This window comes from Strigops habroptila, chromosome 1 (assembly GCF_004027225.2).
Source record: "Strigops habroptila isolate Jane chromosome 1, bStrHab1.2.pri, whole genome shotgun sequence".
In the NCBI taxonomy this organism is placed as follows: Eukaryota; Metazoa; Chordata; class Aves; order Psittaciformes; family Psittacidae; genus Strigops; species Strigops habroptila.
The window spans coordinates 3,763,189-3,780,468 of NC_044277.2; the positions used below are offsets into that span (position 1 = coordinate 3,763,189).

Sequence of the window (17,280 nt, forward strand, 5' to 3'; positions counted from 1 at the left end):
TATGATGAATGAAGAAATTCTGAACCTTCTCCTTTCTTTTTTTCATTCTCCTCTTTTTTTTTTTTCCCCTGTTGGAAACACTCACTGTGCCAAATCAGCCTTTCTCAAGTTCTGCTGGAGGACTTGCTGCAGGTCATGCCAGGTGACCCTTAACCAAAGAGGAGGCCTCCTGGCCCTTTTATAACAGTGTTCTCAGAAACACAAAGCACTGTCAGATGGTTCTGGTTTAGAGGGCAGCGTTTTAGCGCCTTTCAGAGCACAGGAAAAAACATCCTTCAAATGTACATCTGAGGATCTCCTGATATTCAGCTGCCGTCCTTTCATACCTGCATATCTGTGTTTGACTCCTGAGGAATCACCTCATCCCTCTGTGTCTTGTGTCACCCTAAAAGCCCTATCCTACTATTGCTTTAATGGCTGCGAAGCCGTTGGCTGACTCCACAGTGACTTCTGCTAAAAGAGTTCTCAATAAATCAGAAATAAATGAAAAGAGGCAGGTGCTCTGTTCCTGTTCCTTTGAATTTATGGTTATTCTTTATGCCACAGATCTATGCAGGGATTTATATCCACAAAGGTTGATAACCTGAGGCGGGGAGCTTGGCCAGACAGGCTGAGCAAAGGCAGCTCCTGAATCACACCAGACCCCGGTGCAGTGACCCCATGGGTGGCACCACTGTGCCCAGCACGGCTCATGGTGAGATGTTGAATACATCCTTCATAGAGCTACAGGAGTGAGAGGCTCCTCCCTGCACCCAGCCTGGCCAGCATGGGGAAGGGGGGTTCTGCTGCACCAAGGCCTGTGCAGCCTGCTCTGCCCCTGCCTCCAGGCCTCTTTCCTCACCTTCCTCTTTGTCTTCCTCATCTTCCTCCTCGTCATCGTCTTCTCCTTCTTCATCATCCTCCGTTCTTTTTCTTCTGCACCATCATCATCTTCTCCTTCCGCCTCTTCTTCTTCTTCATCATCTTCTTGAAGATGATGATCATCATCTTGTTCTTGTTCATCATCATCTTCTTCTTCCTCCTCCTCTTCGTCTTCCTCCTCGTCTTATTATAATTATTCTTCCCTCTCCTCTTTCTCCTCTTCTTCTTCCTCCTCTTTTCTTCATCATCTTCGTGTTCTTCATCTTCATCATCTTCTTCATCATCATCTTCTCCCTCCTCCTCCTTCTGTTCTTCTTCCTCCTCCTCTTCTTCTTCCTCCTCTTTTTCCTCCTCGTCTTATTATTATTATTCCTCCCTCTCCTCTTCCTCTTCTTCTTATTCCTTCTCTTTTCTTCTTCATCATCATCTTCATCATCATCTTCTTCATCATCATCTTCTTCTCCCTCCTCCTCCTTCTATTCTTCTTCTTCCTCCTCTTTTTCCTCCTCATTTTCTTATTATTATTCTCTCTCCTCTTCCTCTTCTTCTTATTCCTCCTTTTCTTCTTCATCATCTTCGTGTTCTTCATCACCATCTTCATCATCTTCTTCATCTTCTTCACCATCATCATCTTCTTCTCCCTCCTCCTCCTTCTCCTCTTTTTTCTTCTTTTCCTTTTCCTTTTCCTTTTCCCTCTTCCTCCTCCTTCCCCCCCGCCACTCACCTGGCCCCGCCCAAATACCAAATATGGGCAAAACCTTCTATAGCCCCGCCCACCCCGTGGCCCCGCCCCTCCCTCCGCGCCCCTCCCTCCTTTTAACCCCGCCCCTTCACCGGCCCTGCCATCTCTTCCCTCCTCTCCCCATTGGCTCCGCTGTACCACGTGACGCCGCGGCCGGACCGAGGGGGCGGGGCCGGGGCGGCAGCGGCGGCGGCTGCATGTGCGGGCGCGGAGCGGCGCGGAACGCAGCGGGACGGGACGGCACGGCACGGCACGGCACGGCAACGCAACGGGACAGCGCGGAACGGGCCGGCCGGAGCCAGCGAGCGGGTCAGTGCGTGGGACGGGCGGGGAAGAGGAGGAGGAGGCGGAGGCGGCAGCGTGTGGGGCCGCCTGCGCAACAATGCGGGCGGGAGGGAGGGAGCCATGCGCGGAGCGAAGCGTGGGGCCGGCCGGGTGCGGGGCGATCCCTCCTTTCCTTCCTTCCTTCCTTCCTTCCTTTCTCTCTCCGCCGGGGAGGCCGGGAGCGGGGCGATAGCGGTGTGCGGCGGCGGGGAGGCCGCGCTCGGCGCTCGCTGCACGCTGCCGGCGATGCGGTGCCCCCATGCGCGGGGGGTGCGGTAACCCCGGTACCAAGCGGGGGAGACCAGGTAGAGCTTTGCGGGGCTCAAGCAGGGCACTGCGCGGTGCAGCAGAGCCGGGGGGGGGACCATGCACGATGCTGCAGGAGCGCCGGTGGGAAGACCACGTGCGATGCTGCGTTCGCTCCCCCCATCATGGGACAGCACCGGAGCACCCCGAGAGGCCCGTGTCCCATAGCGATACGCGCTGGGTGCGCTGCAGGGTGCGCATCATGGGCACTTCCATTCTCCGAGCGGCCTCATCACGCTCTCAGCGTTGCGTGGGGCCCCGGGGGGGGAAGCGCGGAATATTCCCTGCTGTCCGGTCGTGCCATCCCAATGGACGTTTCCCACCTCTTTGCAGGAAAACGGCGTCAAACGCGTGGGGCTGCGCTCGCTGCAGTTGCAGCAGTGACGGCCTCTCCTGGGCCATATTTGAGCGTGTTTCCGTTGTGCTAATGAGCTTTTAGGGGGCTTTGGGAGGCTGGTGGGCTCTGTTGTACAAGCAGGCGGGTCACATAGCAGGAGGACACCCCATGCGCTCCCTTTCTCTGCCGTAGGTAAGGTGGATTTTGCATGCGACTGGAATTACTAATCCGAGCAATTAGCTGGAATCTGGCAAGTTTGTGCTGCTGCCAGTTTCCAGTTAATTCGGTTACGGCTTCATCCTTCTGCTCAAAGGAGCTGAAATGTAAACGGAGCGGCTGGAGCTGCTGGGTTGGTTTTACATACATACATCCTCCTTGCTAAAGGAGGATCAGCAAGTAAATTAGGCCTTAATGAAGTTGTGTGTTTATTGAGAGCAGTGGAAAAAGAGTAGTGTGGATAAATGGGCCTGGTGACTTGTTTGTATACTAAATCTCATGCATCTCCCTACCCTGTTGTGAGCTGGGTTTGAATTCCATGGTTATCATGATTGCTGATTTTTTGGTCATATCACTGCTAGTAGCGTATATTGAAAATGCCGCAGGTGTATTTAAAGCTGGAAGCTTTGTACACCCGCCAATACTTACATACATCCAGGATCTTCGTAGTGTGTTGTCACTAGGCTTCAGAGTTAACCACCCAGGCACTGGCTCTTGCTGTGTTGCAGCACAGTTCCCATCATAGCCTCTTTGGAGGACATCAGATGCTGGTAGGGGCTGCCAAATCTGACACGTGGGCAAGTGAAAGAAGAGACTTTTAACCTAGTGAATGCTCCAACCTGAAATCCATTCCTTTGGGAAAGCAATACTTAAACTTTCACGAGGCTGAAAATAGTCGTGTCACTTAAGCGCTACCAACCTTCATCCCATTGGCACTGCTAAAAGCTTTCATTACCACTGGTTTAGTTTTATTTCTATATGTGCTCAAAAATCACTCACTGGCTTCCAGTCGAGGTGGTCCTTGATGAGAAGCATCCATTGGGATCAGCCTCTTGGATTTGACAGCAGAAGTGCCTGTAGAAACGTCAAAACCCCCCCCAGCGTTTAGGCATCTTTCCAGCTTAATCATCCCCTGCAAGCAATGGAAATCAGTGGCTTGAAATCCAGCAGCACTTGATATTAAAATAGCAAACAGTAAACATTGGCTCCTATCAATAACTTTAATTACGGTTTGGGTTTTTGTCTGGAATAGGCATAGGTTGCCATAAGGAAATAAAGAGTTGAGCATCCAGACGTGCTCAGCGGGGTGGTAGCACGTCGTCGGACGTGGCGCGACGTGTTTTTATAGCATAAATTACAATAAAAGAGGGGTTTTTAGCAGCATAGCGTGCTGTTGTGTAAGAAAGCTGCAAGCTTTTGGGCTGAGGCTGTGTGGTTTCTGGGCATCGTGTGCCGTGGCTTGTTGGCGGAGATGGTGTTCCAAGGCGGCTTTGGATGGGGAGAGCAAGTTCTACCGCTCCGGAGCTGAACCCCGTTGGGGTTTTTGAATCATCAAATGAAATGCAGGGGAGGGTTTGAGTGTGCCACTGATAGACTAACCGAAAGCAAAAGTCAGCACCTGAAAAAGGAGGTTTCGGGGTTTCTTTTTTGATCATTGACTGAAAAGAAAAGTGCCAGTCCAGCGTGTGGGTGTGAAATCCCATGTTCGCTATGCTCCAAACCTGGAAACTACAGATCATGGCACATGGTTGGGGCACGCACATCTCCCCCGTGCATTTTGCATCTTCTCTTTTCTCCCCTCTGACTGTACCCAAGATTAAAGGAGGGACGCAGCTCCCATCACTCCGTTAAATGCTCATTTTTGCCCAGTTACGCCACTTTGCGAGCACGAGATGTGACCGGATTCCTGTGGCAAGGAGCCCTTAAGATTTCAACAGCTCTACCTATAAATATAGACGCCGTGAAAGGCAATCCAGCTTTAAAAAAAGAAAAACATGCTCTTTTTTTAGTCCCACTGTATCTGCCTGACTTTAGTGCAATGCAATGCAATGCATCTCCAGCCAGGCAGTGAAGACGAGGCAGCGTGAAGCCTTTAAATCTCTTAAATCCTCGTGTGAATTTATCTCAAGAATGGGTGCAAGCAGAGGAAAAACATCCATTTTCATTGTCCCAAAGATTTTAGGGAGTGGGATGGTGAGGGTGTATAGAGCAGCATTTGCAGAGAGACCTTTGCTTGGTCCTGGTGGATCCCTGGGGACTGCCGCACCATAGGGCCATGCAGGATGGGAGAAGAAGGAGCATCCTTTGGGTGCGAGCAACATTCCAGATGAAAACTAAAGCAAATAAACCCCTAAAATTAAATAAATAAAGAAAAAAGGCAGCTGCCACCTCGCCCTGGAGGTGTCTGGGCTCACCTGCCTGCTCTGATGCAACCATGGCAGCTTGGGGGCCAGTTTTGGGCATGCCCTGGGTTGCCCAGGGACAAGTTGGCCCCAGGAGCAGGTACAGCATGTTCTCCTGGGTGCTCCTCCACATCAGCGGGACCCCCATCAACCCCATGGTGAGGTGATGGCCACTGTGCACGTCCTGATGGAGAAGACACCGCTGCCCGCTAGGGTATGGGTGGAAAACCTAAAAGGGAGGGTGGCTTTGCAGCATAGCGATGCTTTATCTGCGCTTGCATGGCACGAATCCACCTTTGTGGCTGGAGCATCTTTGGCAGGAAGCCCTCAGTCACCTTGCAGTGCTTAAAGCCTGATGGTGGTAGTGCGATTCGGATGGAGCAAGGGCTGGAAAACGGGTGGGAGTGGGGCGGGAGAACTGCTGCGTGTGCAGTTCGGGAAGTGCTGAGCCTGAGCGGGAGCTGCAGACAGGCTCCTCACGTGACCGTCTGAATTTCAGATGATTGCTGGACCACTTTGCCAACAGCCTCTCGGGCTCATCAGCTGCAATATCGCTTCTCCTCTTTATCCTCTGGTTTTTATCCCCTTTTCTTCCTCACCCTGCCTTGATTTCCAAGCCGAAAAGCAGGAGGGGTTGAACACAACGCGGAGGGTGGCTGCAGCTGCGTAGGGTCTGCATCCAAATGGTTTCCTGGAAGGCAAGTTTTTATGGCTCTTTTCTTTTTTCATCTTAATATTTTTACTGCGAGTCTCTCTCTGTTTGGATGTCAGGTTTAGTTTCCCATGACATCGAGTGATTAGAGGAAAGGGAGCGGGGGGGAAAGTAGGGGCTGAATGCATTTCACATGCAGATCTCTGCAGCCTTGTCGATGGTGAATGTGTTCCCTCTCTTTGATAGTTCTCGGAGATTTCCTCTCTTGCGTCACTGCAGTTAATAAGATATTTAACGTGAGAGCTGGGGGCGATGTGGCGTGTTGCAAGGAAAAGGGGGGGGGGAGATGACGAGTTCCCGCACAGACTTGTGCTGGGGAAGATCCTATCGATGCAACCTTTCAGGCTGGGTTTGAAGTCAAACCGTTGCCTTTCACCCTTAATGAACCTGACCTGGCTGCATCCAATTGTTCTTATTTTATTATGGCAATGATTATTTTTCCTTCTAATACTGAGCCAAGCAACTCAATCCTCTCTATCTGCTGCATTGACGGAGTCAAGGGCGCACCCCTTTGTTATTTTAAGCAGATTGTACTTTGACTTTTAGTTTTTCCCTTTATTGTTTGGTCCCCTGAAGCATTGCAGAGACCACTTGATGGCTTTTTTTGTGGTTATGTTGGGGTGACAGTGCTGGTGCAGTGATTGCAGAGCCCTCTGTGTCTTGTTAACTGCGTTGAGTCCCTGTTGATTATGTCACCAGTTGATTATAGAGTTAATAAAGTGCCACCGTTGAAGCCTTGACCAGAAGCTGTGTCCCTCCCTGCCACGGTTTGCAAGGCCAGCTTGTTGAGAGCAGTTGAGTTGGTCAATAAACCCTGTGAGCAGCACCCTTGGGAGTTCTGCACTGAAATGGAAACGCCTCTGTCCTTCAGCCCACTCCTTGCCAAGTTGTTTTCCTTCTCCAACCTGCCACTCAAACCTTTTCTGCTGTGTTTTTCCACAAGTGTCTTTCGAGCATGACAACAGGGAGAAGAAAGCCGGTGTGGGGCCACAGGTGATGCGGGAGGGTTGATCCCTATCAGCCCAACCCTTGCCTGTGGCTTTGGGGGCCCCCCTCATTACGAGTGACTTGGATGCTGGCTGCATGGTGCAGGTGGGTTGGCATCCGGCAGCAGTTGGGCATGGGGCTGCCTTTACCCACCACCAGACTCATCTGTTTCAGGGCTACCACCTCATCTCCAGGGTTTGAGTCAGATAACCCAGCCAGGATGACCAAGATGTCCTCATGTAGGTTTAGAGCAGAGAAGGGCTCCATAACCCTCTCGGGACAATGCGATAGGCAGGGGGGCACGAAGGTTTTGGAAGAGGTACAACCACAGCTGAGCTGGTGGCATCTTCCAGTCTTCAAGCAGGACCTGTCACTCGCAGTCCTATTGGTACTTAGCTTGCCATTAGTGATTTTGTTCAGTAACCTTTCTGTTAAGAACAAAATGCTACTTAAAAAGCAATGTGCCACCAGCACATTGGGATATTGGCTTGGTTTTTTGGAGGCTTGCAGCCTTCCAACTCTGCTTTTGCTCCAGGGATGAAGCAACACAGTTGGGTGCAATTTTCAGCCCTTATGGGAACAACGTCTTCAAAAATACCCCTACCACATCCCAGATAACCAGACACATGCCCTCATTGCTGGATGCTGGAGCTCAGTTCTGGGCCCCTTACTACAAGAGAGACATTGAGGTGCTGCAGCAGGGCCAGAGAAGGGCAACGGAGCTGGTGAAGGGTCTGGAGCACAAGTGTGGTGAGAAATGGCTGAGGGACCTGAGGGGGTTTAGCCTAGAGAAGAGAAGGCTCAGGGGGGACCTTATCGCTTTTTACAACTGCCTTAAAGGAGGTTGTAGTGAGGTGGGGTTGGTCTCTTCTCCCAAGGAACAAGTGAGAGGACAAGAGGAAATGGCCTCAAGCTGCCCCAGGGGAGGTTTAGATGGAGTTTAGGAACAATTCCTTCCCCAAAGGGTGCTCAGGCATTGGAACAGGCTGCCCAGGGCAGTGGTGGAGTCACCATCCCTGGAAGTGTTCACAAACCATGTAGACGAGGCCCTCAATGCCATGGTTTAGTGGTGGCCTTGGCAGTGCTGGGGAACAGTTGGACTTGATGCTCTTAAGGGTCTTTTCCAACCTGGTTGATTCCATGATTCTATTTTCTTTTGTTTGCCATGCTCAACAGCCCTCTCCGTGCTTCTCACACAACATGGGGCAAGGGGAAATGCGGGTGCAGCTCCAGGCAGTTGCTGGCTCTAGCACATATTCCCGAGCTGGGCGGTCGCCCAGGGCCCCCTTCATGTGAACGGGGTCAGCAGCTGGGAAATCGCAGAGCAAAGTGCCTCCCTGGTAATTCCCAGCTGCCGTTAAAGCGGCTTTAAAATAAATTCCCTCAAAGAGCAATTCCAAGTATTTGAGGGTTTGAACTTTTCTGGAGAAGGCTTTGGGAGCTGCCGGCTACTGCGCTGCTCCCTGGCAGAATTGCCCTGATTATCCCAACCTCTAGAATCACTTTTTTAATGTGATTTATTTATTATTGAATGTGATTTATTTATATTTAATGTGATAATATTTTTATTTACTAGCTCAATGTGTAACACAATGATCAGAGGGTGAGCAGGGGCTGGAGCACCTCCTGTATGAAGAAAGGCTGAGAAAGTTGGGGCTGTTCAGCCTGGAGAAGAGAAGCTGCGTGGAGACCTCAGAGCAGCTTCCAGTGTCTGAAGGGGGCTACAAGGATGCTGGAGAGGGACTCTTCTTCAGGGACTGTAGCGACAGGACAAGGGGTGATGGGTTCAAACTGAAACAGGGGAAGTTCAGGTTAGATATAAGGAAGAAGTTCTTTACTGTGAGGGTGGTGAGGCGCTGGCACAGGTTGCCCAAAGCAGTGGTAAATGCTCCATCCCTGGCATGTTCAAGGCCAGGTTAGACAGAACCTTGGGTGAAATGGTCTAGTGTGAGGTGTCCCTGCCCATGACAGAACGGTTGGAACTGGATGATGTTAAGGTCTTTTCCAACCCAAACCGTTCTATGATTCTATGCAGTGGAGCGCTGCTGGAAGCAAACCTTGCATTAAACTGGGAAGATGGCTCATTGAGCACTGAGCTTGGTGACCCTCACCATCCCATATCAACTGGCCATCAGTGCTTACCCAGGGGCACTACCCAACCGGGTGCCCCTCGCCGCACATTCCTCTGCAGGCTCTGCTTGGTAACGTGGGCACAACAGAAAACAAACTCTGCAGCGAGCTTTGCTCTCCCAGAGCCCCTGAAGCTTTCTTTAAAGGAAAAAAACCACTTTGGAGCAATGTGGTCTCTTTTTTTATTTCTCATGCTCATGAAAATTCTCATACCAAAGCAGTAACCTCCGCTGCCCCCAGCTCGTTATTTCTTAAGGTGGCGTTAAGGGGGCATTTAAGGGAAAGCTTGTGCCAGCTTCTCTATCCCCTCCTCTCCTACACCCCGTCAGTGGCAAATTACAGCTTCTTGCTTGATTGTGTGGCTGGCAGAAAAACAGGGGGTTTGGAAAACAAACAGGATAATTTATGGCATGCCTAATTCCCTACCCTGAAAGGCTCTGGATGTCCCTGCGCCAGGGTGATGCATCCAATGGGGTGCAACCTGCTGGTCACAGGGTTGTCCCCATGAGGCTGGGTACCCCAAGATAGGGACAGCCAAGCTTTTCCCTGCAGGAACAGTGCTGGGCTCCTGGCAGAGTCCCCTCTCTGGGGCCCTGCCACCAGTGCAAGCACAGCCAGGCTGAAGACTGGTGATTAAACCCATGATCCAGGTCACCTCCTACCCCTCTCAGTACCCCAGTGATAGGGATGCTGATAGCAGGGCCACATCCAGGCAGGGAGCTTGCACCTCTGTGTGCATGTTCAGAGAGGTTGGGGATGAACTGGACCAGTCTGGGGTAAAAGCACCCTAGAAACCCCATTGCAGAGAGGATTTCCTCCCCATGCACCATTTGTTGCTGCTCCCAGCTCAAACTGATTTTGTTCATGGGCTGTCCTTTGCTCTGGCAGGTTCTTAATTAACTTTCTATCATTTTAAATACTATTTCTCTCTATTTTAAATACTCCTTTTTTGCATGGACATGATGAAGCTGTCTTCTGAGGTGGGAGAAAACACATCTTGCTTCTTAAGGACAGGTAGGGAAACCTGCATAGGTTTGCAATGGACAGGACAGAAGTGGGTTCAGTCCCAGCCCCAAATCAACATCCACTGGACCACACACTTAGTTCTCTCTCTATTTTTCTTCCCCCTCCAAAATTAATCCCTCCAGCCCCTTAGGCTTCTTTTTTGTTGTTGTTGTTGTTGCTTCTCTCTGAATTCCTTCTAATTTGCAGGCTCGCTGCCAGCGTACAGCACGCTATAAAAAGGGGACTTGTTCTTCAAGCTTCCCTCCGGTACACAGCATTTGCACAAATAGCAACACGCTTGACAAGTAGGTCTGATTCCTCCTGCTATTACTGAAATGCTCGTAGGGTGCTCGGGGAGTAGAGCTGCTGTCTTAAGACAAGCCAAGTGGAATTTCGTGGAGGGCCCTGAGCCCAAATCCCAGCCGGTGTTTAAGCTCCTGTCAGCTGGAAAAACGGAGCTGTGCCTCTTTATTTCCCCTCCCTGTGCAGCTTCCCTTTCTCCTAGATGCTGTTTGCATCCCTCTGTACTGCACCACCGCAGGTACAGCCACCAAGCAGGATGTAAGCTGTGGCAGAAGACCCACATCATGATGAAGCCCCAAGGTCACCACTGATTTTTGGCTGGTCTGAAGGCTGGTCCCCCCCTCTTCCTGTTACAGGCAGCTGCAATGCAACCCCCCTGCCAGCTTCCTTCTTAAAGCTAATGAGCCGTTTGACCCTGGCAAGTCCTCCGGGAAAGCCGCTGCTAGAGCCTTGCTGCTCACACGGATACAAACTGCTCTCATTTCCAGCTTATATTTATTTGTGGATGACTCGTACCCATTTGGCCTTGTTCTTCTTGTACTGGCTTTTAGCTCGGGTGGCTTTTTTTTCCCTGCTCTGGTATTTATTCTCTGGCAGGCTGTACCCTGGGTTTGCCAACCTAAATAACCCCAGTGCTCCTGGTTGAGAATGGGTGTACGGGCATCTAGGCTTCCCCATTGCTGCAGTGGAGACAGCCCCAGTGGCTCTGTCTGCAGCTTGTCCTCCCATTGACAGAGGAAAATCCACCCTGCCGCCTCTGACATCCTCACCAGGGATGGTCCCAACCTGCAGAAGGACACCCTGACCATCCTCCCTGCTGACACAGGCTCTCAGATTCAAAGCCATCATCTAATTTCATTAGCATTTGCAATGCAAAAGCCATGTTAGCAGAGGATGAGGTGTTTCTTCCCTAATGCAGCCTTCAGTAACACCCTTCCCTCTCCTTTCATTTGAAACCCTTGGGTAGCAGCATAACTGCTCACACTCCCAGCCGTGCTAATCTCATGCTAATCTCAGCCCTGGACTTCTGCAGCAGAAGTTTCCTGTGCATGGCTGTACCAGGCCCTTTGCTCAAAGGCTGAAGTGGATTTACGACGCTTAAGTTCATCAGAGTAAAATATGCACGCAGCTTCTTACCACTGGTCCTCTTTTGGGCATGTCGGACCATCCAGGATGCGATATCTTTTGATCAAAACCCTACCAAGTGGGCTTAAGGCTTTGTGCTGGTTTGCCCATCCTGATTTGGACCTCTGCCTTCTCCTTGTCAGGCAGAGCTCAGCTGATACCTTTGATGGAAGGAAATCATGGAATAGTTTGTATTGAAAGGGACCTTCAAAGCTCATCTAGTCCAACACCCCTACAGTAAGCAGGTACATCTTCATCTAGATCACGTTGCCCAGAACAACATCCAACCTGGCATTGGATGTCTCCAGGGACGGCGCCAAAAATATGCTCTAGGTGCCATCATTCTTGCTTCCTCCAAGTTTTTGTTTAGTTAAGAACCTGCTTTTGGTCAGTTTTTTTTCATCCTGCCTAATTTAAACTGCATCAGCGCGTGTCCATTTGAGGCAGGATTTTATATTCCCCTGCAGTGCCCTTCCATTGTGCCGTGCCCTTATTAAACCACACGTAAATTGGCATCATTGAGGAGGAGCTGGGCTCTGTGGTTATTAGCAGGATTATTCTCATCTGTCATGGTTTCCAGTGAAGCTGCTTGGCTGGTATAACACAGTTCCCCCTAACGCTTGCCTCCGCTGTCAGAGAGAGCAATGCTAATGCGGCACTGAGGATCAGCAGCAAATAACTGGGAGGAAATCAGCAGATCCCATCACATCTTGCCATGTTAAGTGATTTTTGACCCTGAGCTCCTCTTCTCCAGGCCATGGTTGTTTAATACATCACATTGGGCATTAACGTTCCACCCTTAGTGTTTTCCAAGCAGCCTGTGGGCTCTTTCACAGCCGCAGCTCCAGCACAGGAGTTCATTGCATCGGTGGTATTGCTGGTTTTGCTCTTTGCATTGTGTTTTCTCACTGCCTAAATCAGCATCCATGGCTTCCAGCACTTAGGGTGGGTGCAGCTGGGCATTTTCTCCTTGTAGTCAATCTTCCTCATTCCTCTCTCCCCATTTATTTGATTTCTTGCTGTATTTAAAGCCAGGGGTGGCCAGTGTGTGTTTTGCAACCTTCTGCTCCTGTTACTCATTTCTTAGAAATGAAGGGGAAGGAACCACAAGCAATAAAGAGCCTGAGGTTTGAGGACTTGGCTGTTTATTTGTCAAAGCTAGAAATGCAGCAACTGAAGAGGACAAGAGGAAATCCTCAGTGCAGATGGACCTCAATTAAATTCAAGCTTGCATAAGTCAGAACCTTTGGCGGGGTATACCCATAGCAGCTATGGATATGCTATGGGTATGAGGAGGGGGATTTCCTTCTGCTGCAGTTTCAGATGGAGGTGTCAGTGCTGCCATTACTGCAAATAACATCTTAGTTTTGCCTTTTGGACCTTATTTTTGCACCCCCCAAGCTGTCTTTCCTGCTCCATGCCCAGCCAAAACTGGGGGAGCAGCAGTGCCCATCTCAGTGGCATCGTGGCACTCCTTGCAGTGGTAGCAAGTGGGTGGCTGTAAACCAGCCCCAGGGGTGCCAATGCTGGTGAGGAGGCTAAGACTAGCTATTAACTGCTAGGGAGAGGGGATGAGAAGCAGCAGAGTGGCTCAGATGCCAAAGCCAATGATGCTCTGAAGCCCCAAAGGGACAAAAATAGGTGACTGGATCATTCAAGAGGGTTTGAGGACGCCTTAAGATCTCCTTCTTCGGAAGCAGCAATTACCAGATGAAAGGGAATGTCTTCAACCAGGCATTTTGGAGCATCTGGTTTGAATTCTGCACGTTCCTTTGGGGAAGCGAGGAAGGCTCTCGCTGGGTTGGTGGCTGGGCAAAGCAGAGGGAGTCCTTGAGGGGATATGGCTGGTTGCTTATGAAACACATTTTGACACTGGGAGCGATTTCCACATCTCTTCTGCTTTTCGGACTGCATCGTCAATAACTTCCCAAAGTGCTAAAGCTGGGCACAAGCTGGATTCCTGGGAGGGCGAGGGGCTGTCTCCACACAAAGTGATGCGTGGTGGGATGCACATGTGGTTTTCTTTCTCCCTTTTGCCTCTCCTCGCTACAGAGGAGGCATTGGTATGTAATTACGGCCGGCTTTAATCCAGCCAGACCAACTGTCTTTCTGGCAAACGCAAATACAATAGGAGCCAAAGGTTATTGCACACCCTAAATAAAACCATTACAGCCCCAGGGCCTCACCCAAGCCCAGTAAAGCATCCAGGACCGGCTCGGTTCAGTTTTCCTCAGTCCGGAAGACTTGGTTTGATGGAAATGACCCATAACTTGGTGGTTTTTGCCATAGTTTCCCCCTGCAAAGCCACCTGCATGCTTGTGGCCACCGTGGCACCTGCAGGAGCACCACATCTGGCTGGTGTTAGTGAGCCCAAAGCAGGATGCACATGGTGCAGGGTTTTCATGCCAAAATGAGCGGTGGCTTTAAGTGAAACCAGAGGTGGGTAAAGGCACGTCGCATGGATGTGTACCACCAGCAGCCCAGCATGTGGCTGTGACCAGTGTCTTCATGAACTGCTGCCAGATGCAACGCAATGTCCTGCCCATCGTGGGATGGACAGACATGTCAGGTACCACATAAGGTCCTGCTTGGCCTGCAGGAGTCACCCAGGAGGCAGTGTATCTCACTGGGCTTTTCTTCCAGCTAGTGGCCTTCTTGGACCTTGATAGGCTGAAGAATTGGGCTGAGAGAAACCTAATGAAGTTCAACAAGGGCAGATGTAGGGTACTGCACTTGAGGAGGAAGAACCCCAGGTACCAGTACAGGCTACTGTACTACTGACCTAGTAGAGAGTAGTTCAGCTGAGAAGGATATGGGAGTATTGGTAGATGGTAAGTTGACCATGAGGCAGCAGTTTGTGCCCTTGTGGCCAGGAGGGACAATGATATCTTGGAGTACATCAGGAGGAGTGTGGCCAGCAGGTCGATGGAGGTGATCTTCCCCCTCTACTTGACCCTGATGAGGCCACATCTGGAGTCCTGTGTCCAGTTCTGGGCCCCTCAGTACAAGAAAAACAAGGAGCTACTGGAGAGGCTGCCCAGGGGTGTTGTGGAGTGTCCCTCTCTGGAGACATTCAAACCCCACCGTAGACATGTTCCTGTATAACCAGCTCTAGGTGGCCCTGCCTTGGCAGGAGGTTGGACTGGATGATCTCCAGAGGTCCCTTCCAACCCTAATGATTTTCTAGTGCTCTGAACTGGGGTTTACTCTGAAACCCTGGGGGGTTTAACATTCTATCCCTGAGCAAATACAGCCCAACGTGATGTCAATGCATGACCTCAACCCAAACCTCAAAAAGAGGTAAATATTGCATCACGCTGAGCGTGCCATACCTTTTGCCCCAGTCTGAGAAGCTCTGCCTGTGTCCACCCTGCTGCAGGGACAAGCCAGCCCAGGGTGGAGGTATATGATGGAAAGGCTTTCTCCTCACCACCCAGTTTAATTATCAGTATCTTGGCATTTGTAATGTGATGGACGCTGGTCCTGACCCCATCCAAGGCTGCTCTGTCCGAGGAGGAGGGATTGTGTTTCACAACCCGTCTTTCCAGGCTCCCACAAGATTACTGGAAGGAGAGGAATGTGCTGGAGAAAATATCCCAACTGCTGTTAAAAGGCACAGCTTTTTCTGCCCCTTTCCGGGTTGGCCATTCCTCCACCATTGGCAGCACCCGCTGGAGCCAGCCCCGTGTCACCTCCCCGTGTCACCCTGGGGTGCCTTTGCCCTCCTGTGTGCAAATAATTGCAATTGTGATAAGCAGGCTCTTGTATGAAGAAACTCTTTGCTTTTCTCTTACGGTGCTCCTGGGACAGAGCTCAGACGGAGCTTTATATCTGGACAATAAATCTCCAGGCTCTCCAGAACACACCCTCCACGCGAGGCACTAATGCCTCTTAAATAATGGGCCTGCCAGATGCTTGTTCTGTCTGGGTGAAGAGCGCGCCAGCCAGAGGCAGCATCTGTAAATCATTTGCCAGGAGAGCCCAGGGAGTCTCGGGCAAATCCCTTTTGGCCAAACCTTTCAAATCACAGGGAAGGTTTCTGGGCTACCCGGAGTGGAAGCATCTGTGAGCTGCGGCATCCTGTGGTCCTGGGGTGAAAGATGCGTCCCACACATGGGAGATCTTCTTCTGAAAGGCATGAAATCCTTGTCAGGCAAAGGCTAAGGTAGACCATTTTACTGATCTTGCTTTGTGTCTGCTGGTGCTTCAACATGCTGGGAGCATCAGAGGGTGAGATGTGGTTCTGCGCAGTGGAGGGCACTGGGGAAGCTTGGATTGGTTTGGTATTGGGTTATCTCATCCTGGGTGATGGGAAGTGGAAAAGGCTGGATGTGGGGATGGCCTTCTGTGATGTGCCTCCTCTGTTGGGTCTTCTTTGGAGCTCCATAATCCCACTCCACGTGGTTTGCCTCCAGCAAGAAGAAAACCAGGTTCTCTGCAGAGAATCTCGTTTTATTTAGGGGTGATGGCTGCACTGTTGCACTCACCCTGGTTTCCCTCCCAAGCTAATTACAATCCTCTTGGACTCTCTCAAGGAGCTTTGGCAGGTGCTTTGCTTTTCTAGCTCCAGTGCCGAGGAGCTACAGCCATAAAGCCTTTCCCCAGCTATTAGAAAGCAGTTACTGTCCTTGTGCGTCTTTCCATTGCCGGAAGCTAGTAAGTGGATGGGTCCTACCCAAATAAACTTCTCAAGGGCAGGGAGTCAAAATATCCCTGGGCTTGTTTGGTGGAAAAAGGTTAACCAGTATGAAGCCTATGAATTGCTGCTGGCCTAACTTTGTTGACAAAATACGGTGTTATTAATTGGAGTTGCAGGCAAACTACTTGGGGATATTTAGAAGGAGCTTGTCCATCACAAGGGCTGATATATCCGTGGGAGAAGATCTGGCTGGGCTCTTTGGAGATGCATCTAGGGTCTTGGCCATGGCTCTGCTTTGGGGGTTTGTTGCTGAGGATGAGCTCTGTAGCGATCTCAGTCCCCACGGTGACCATATGAGTGTGAGTATTAGCTGGCATTGGAACTGTAGCAGAGAAGGGCAAGGAGGACACCACCAAGTTAGGCACCAGGTGATTCCTTGAGAAAGAGCTGAAATGGGCTCTGTTGATATAGTTGAAAATGTCCCTGCTAATGAGGGGGTTGGAACTAGATGATCTTTAAAGGTCCCTTCCAACCCAAACTATTCTGAGGTTTTATGATGACTATAATGAGACTCCTGGGCCCCTAAATTCAGATTTCAGCTCTCAAGCTGAATCCTATCCATAGCATCATTGCCCGGGCAGGAGCAACACCTTCATGGTGAAGGTGAAGTTCAGGAGTGTGACCTGTGTTGCTCCCAACATGATCCTAAATCTCAGCAGCTGCTGACTGCTGCATTGGCATGGGAGACATATGCCAACGTAGCAGTTGGGCGCATTGTGGTGCCCAGCTACGGGATGAGGAGCAATGGCCATAAACTAAAACACAAGTTTCACATCAACATGAGGAAGAACTTCTTTAAGTAGAGGGTGGCAGAGCACTGGAACAGGCTGCCCAGGGGGGTTGTGGAGTCTCCCTCTCTGGAGACATCCCAAACCTGCCTGGACGTGTTCCTGTGTAACCTTCTCTAGGGTGGCCTTGCCTTGGCAGGGGGCTTGAACTAGATGATCTCCAGGGGTCCGACCTCATTAATACAGATGATCTTCAGAGGCCCTTTCCAACCCTAATGATTCTGTGACACTGTCGCTCTGACATTCCCACAGCCCAGTGGCTTGTTTTAGGCTGTAGCAGGGCAGTGGTTGGTATGTGGCTGTGGGTTCCATCACAGCATTTCATAGAATCATAGAATGGTTTGGGTTGGAAAGGATCTTAAGATCATCCAGTTCCAACCCCCTGCCATGGGCAGGAATGCCTCATACTAGACCATGTCATAGAATCATAGGATCATAGAATAGTTAGGGTTGGAAAGGACCTTAAGATCATCCAGTTCCAACCCCCTGCCGTGAACAGGGACACCACGCACTAAACCATGTCACTCAAGGCTCTGTCCAGCCTGGCCTTGAACACTGCCAG

The 17,280-nt window shown here is 50.7% G+C and overlaps 1 protein-coding gene across 2 annotated transcripts in view; it reads left to right on the forward strand.

The window, feature by feature from the left end:
- Positions 1 to 1,758: 1,758 nt before the first annotated feature.
- The window catches only part of PTP4A3 (protein tyrosine phosphatase 4A3), a 49,444-nt gene continuing 33,922 nt past the window's right edge, over positions 1,759 to 17,280 (forward strand). Inside the window, exon 1 of one of the 2 annotated variants that reach the window (XM_030503446.1) lies at positions 1,759 to 1,912. The gene's annotated coding sequence lies outside the window, so the exon portion shown is untranslated. Of the gene's footprint in view, positions 1,913 to 15,125; positions 15,397 to 17,280 lie in introns of those variants that run through there. The other variant, XM_030503450.1, reaches the window with a different exon arrangement.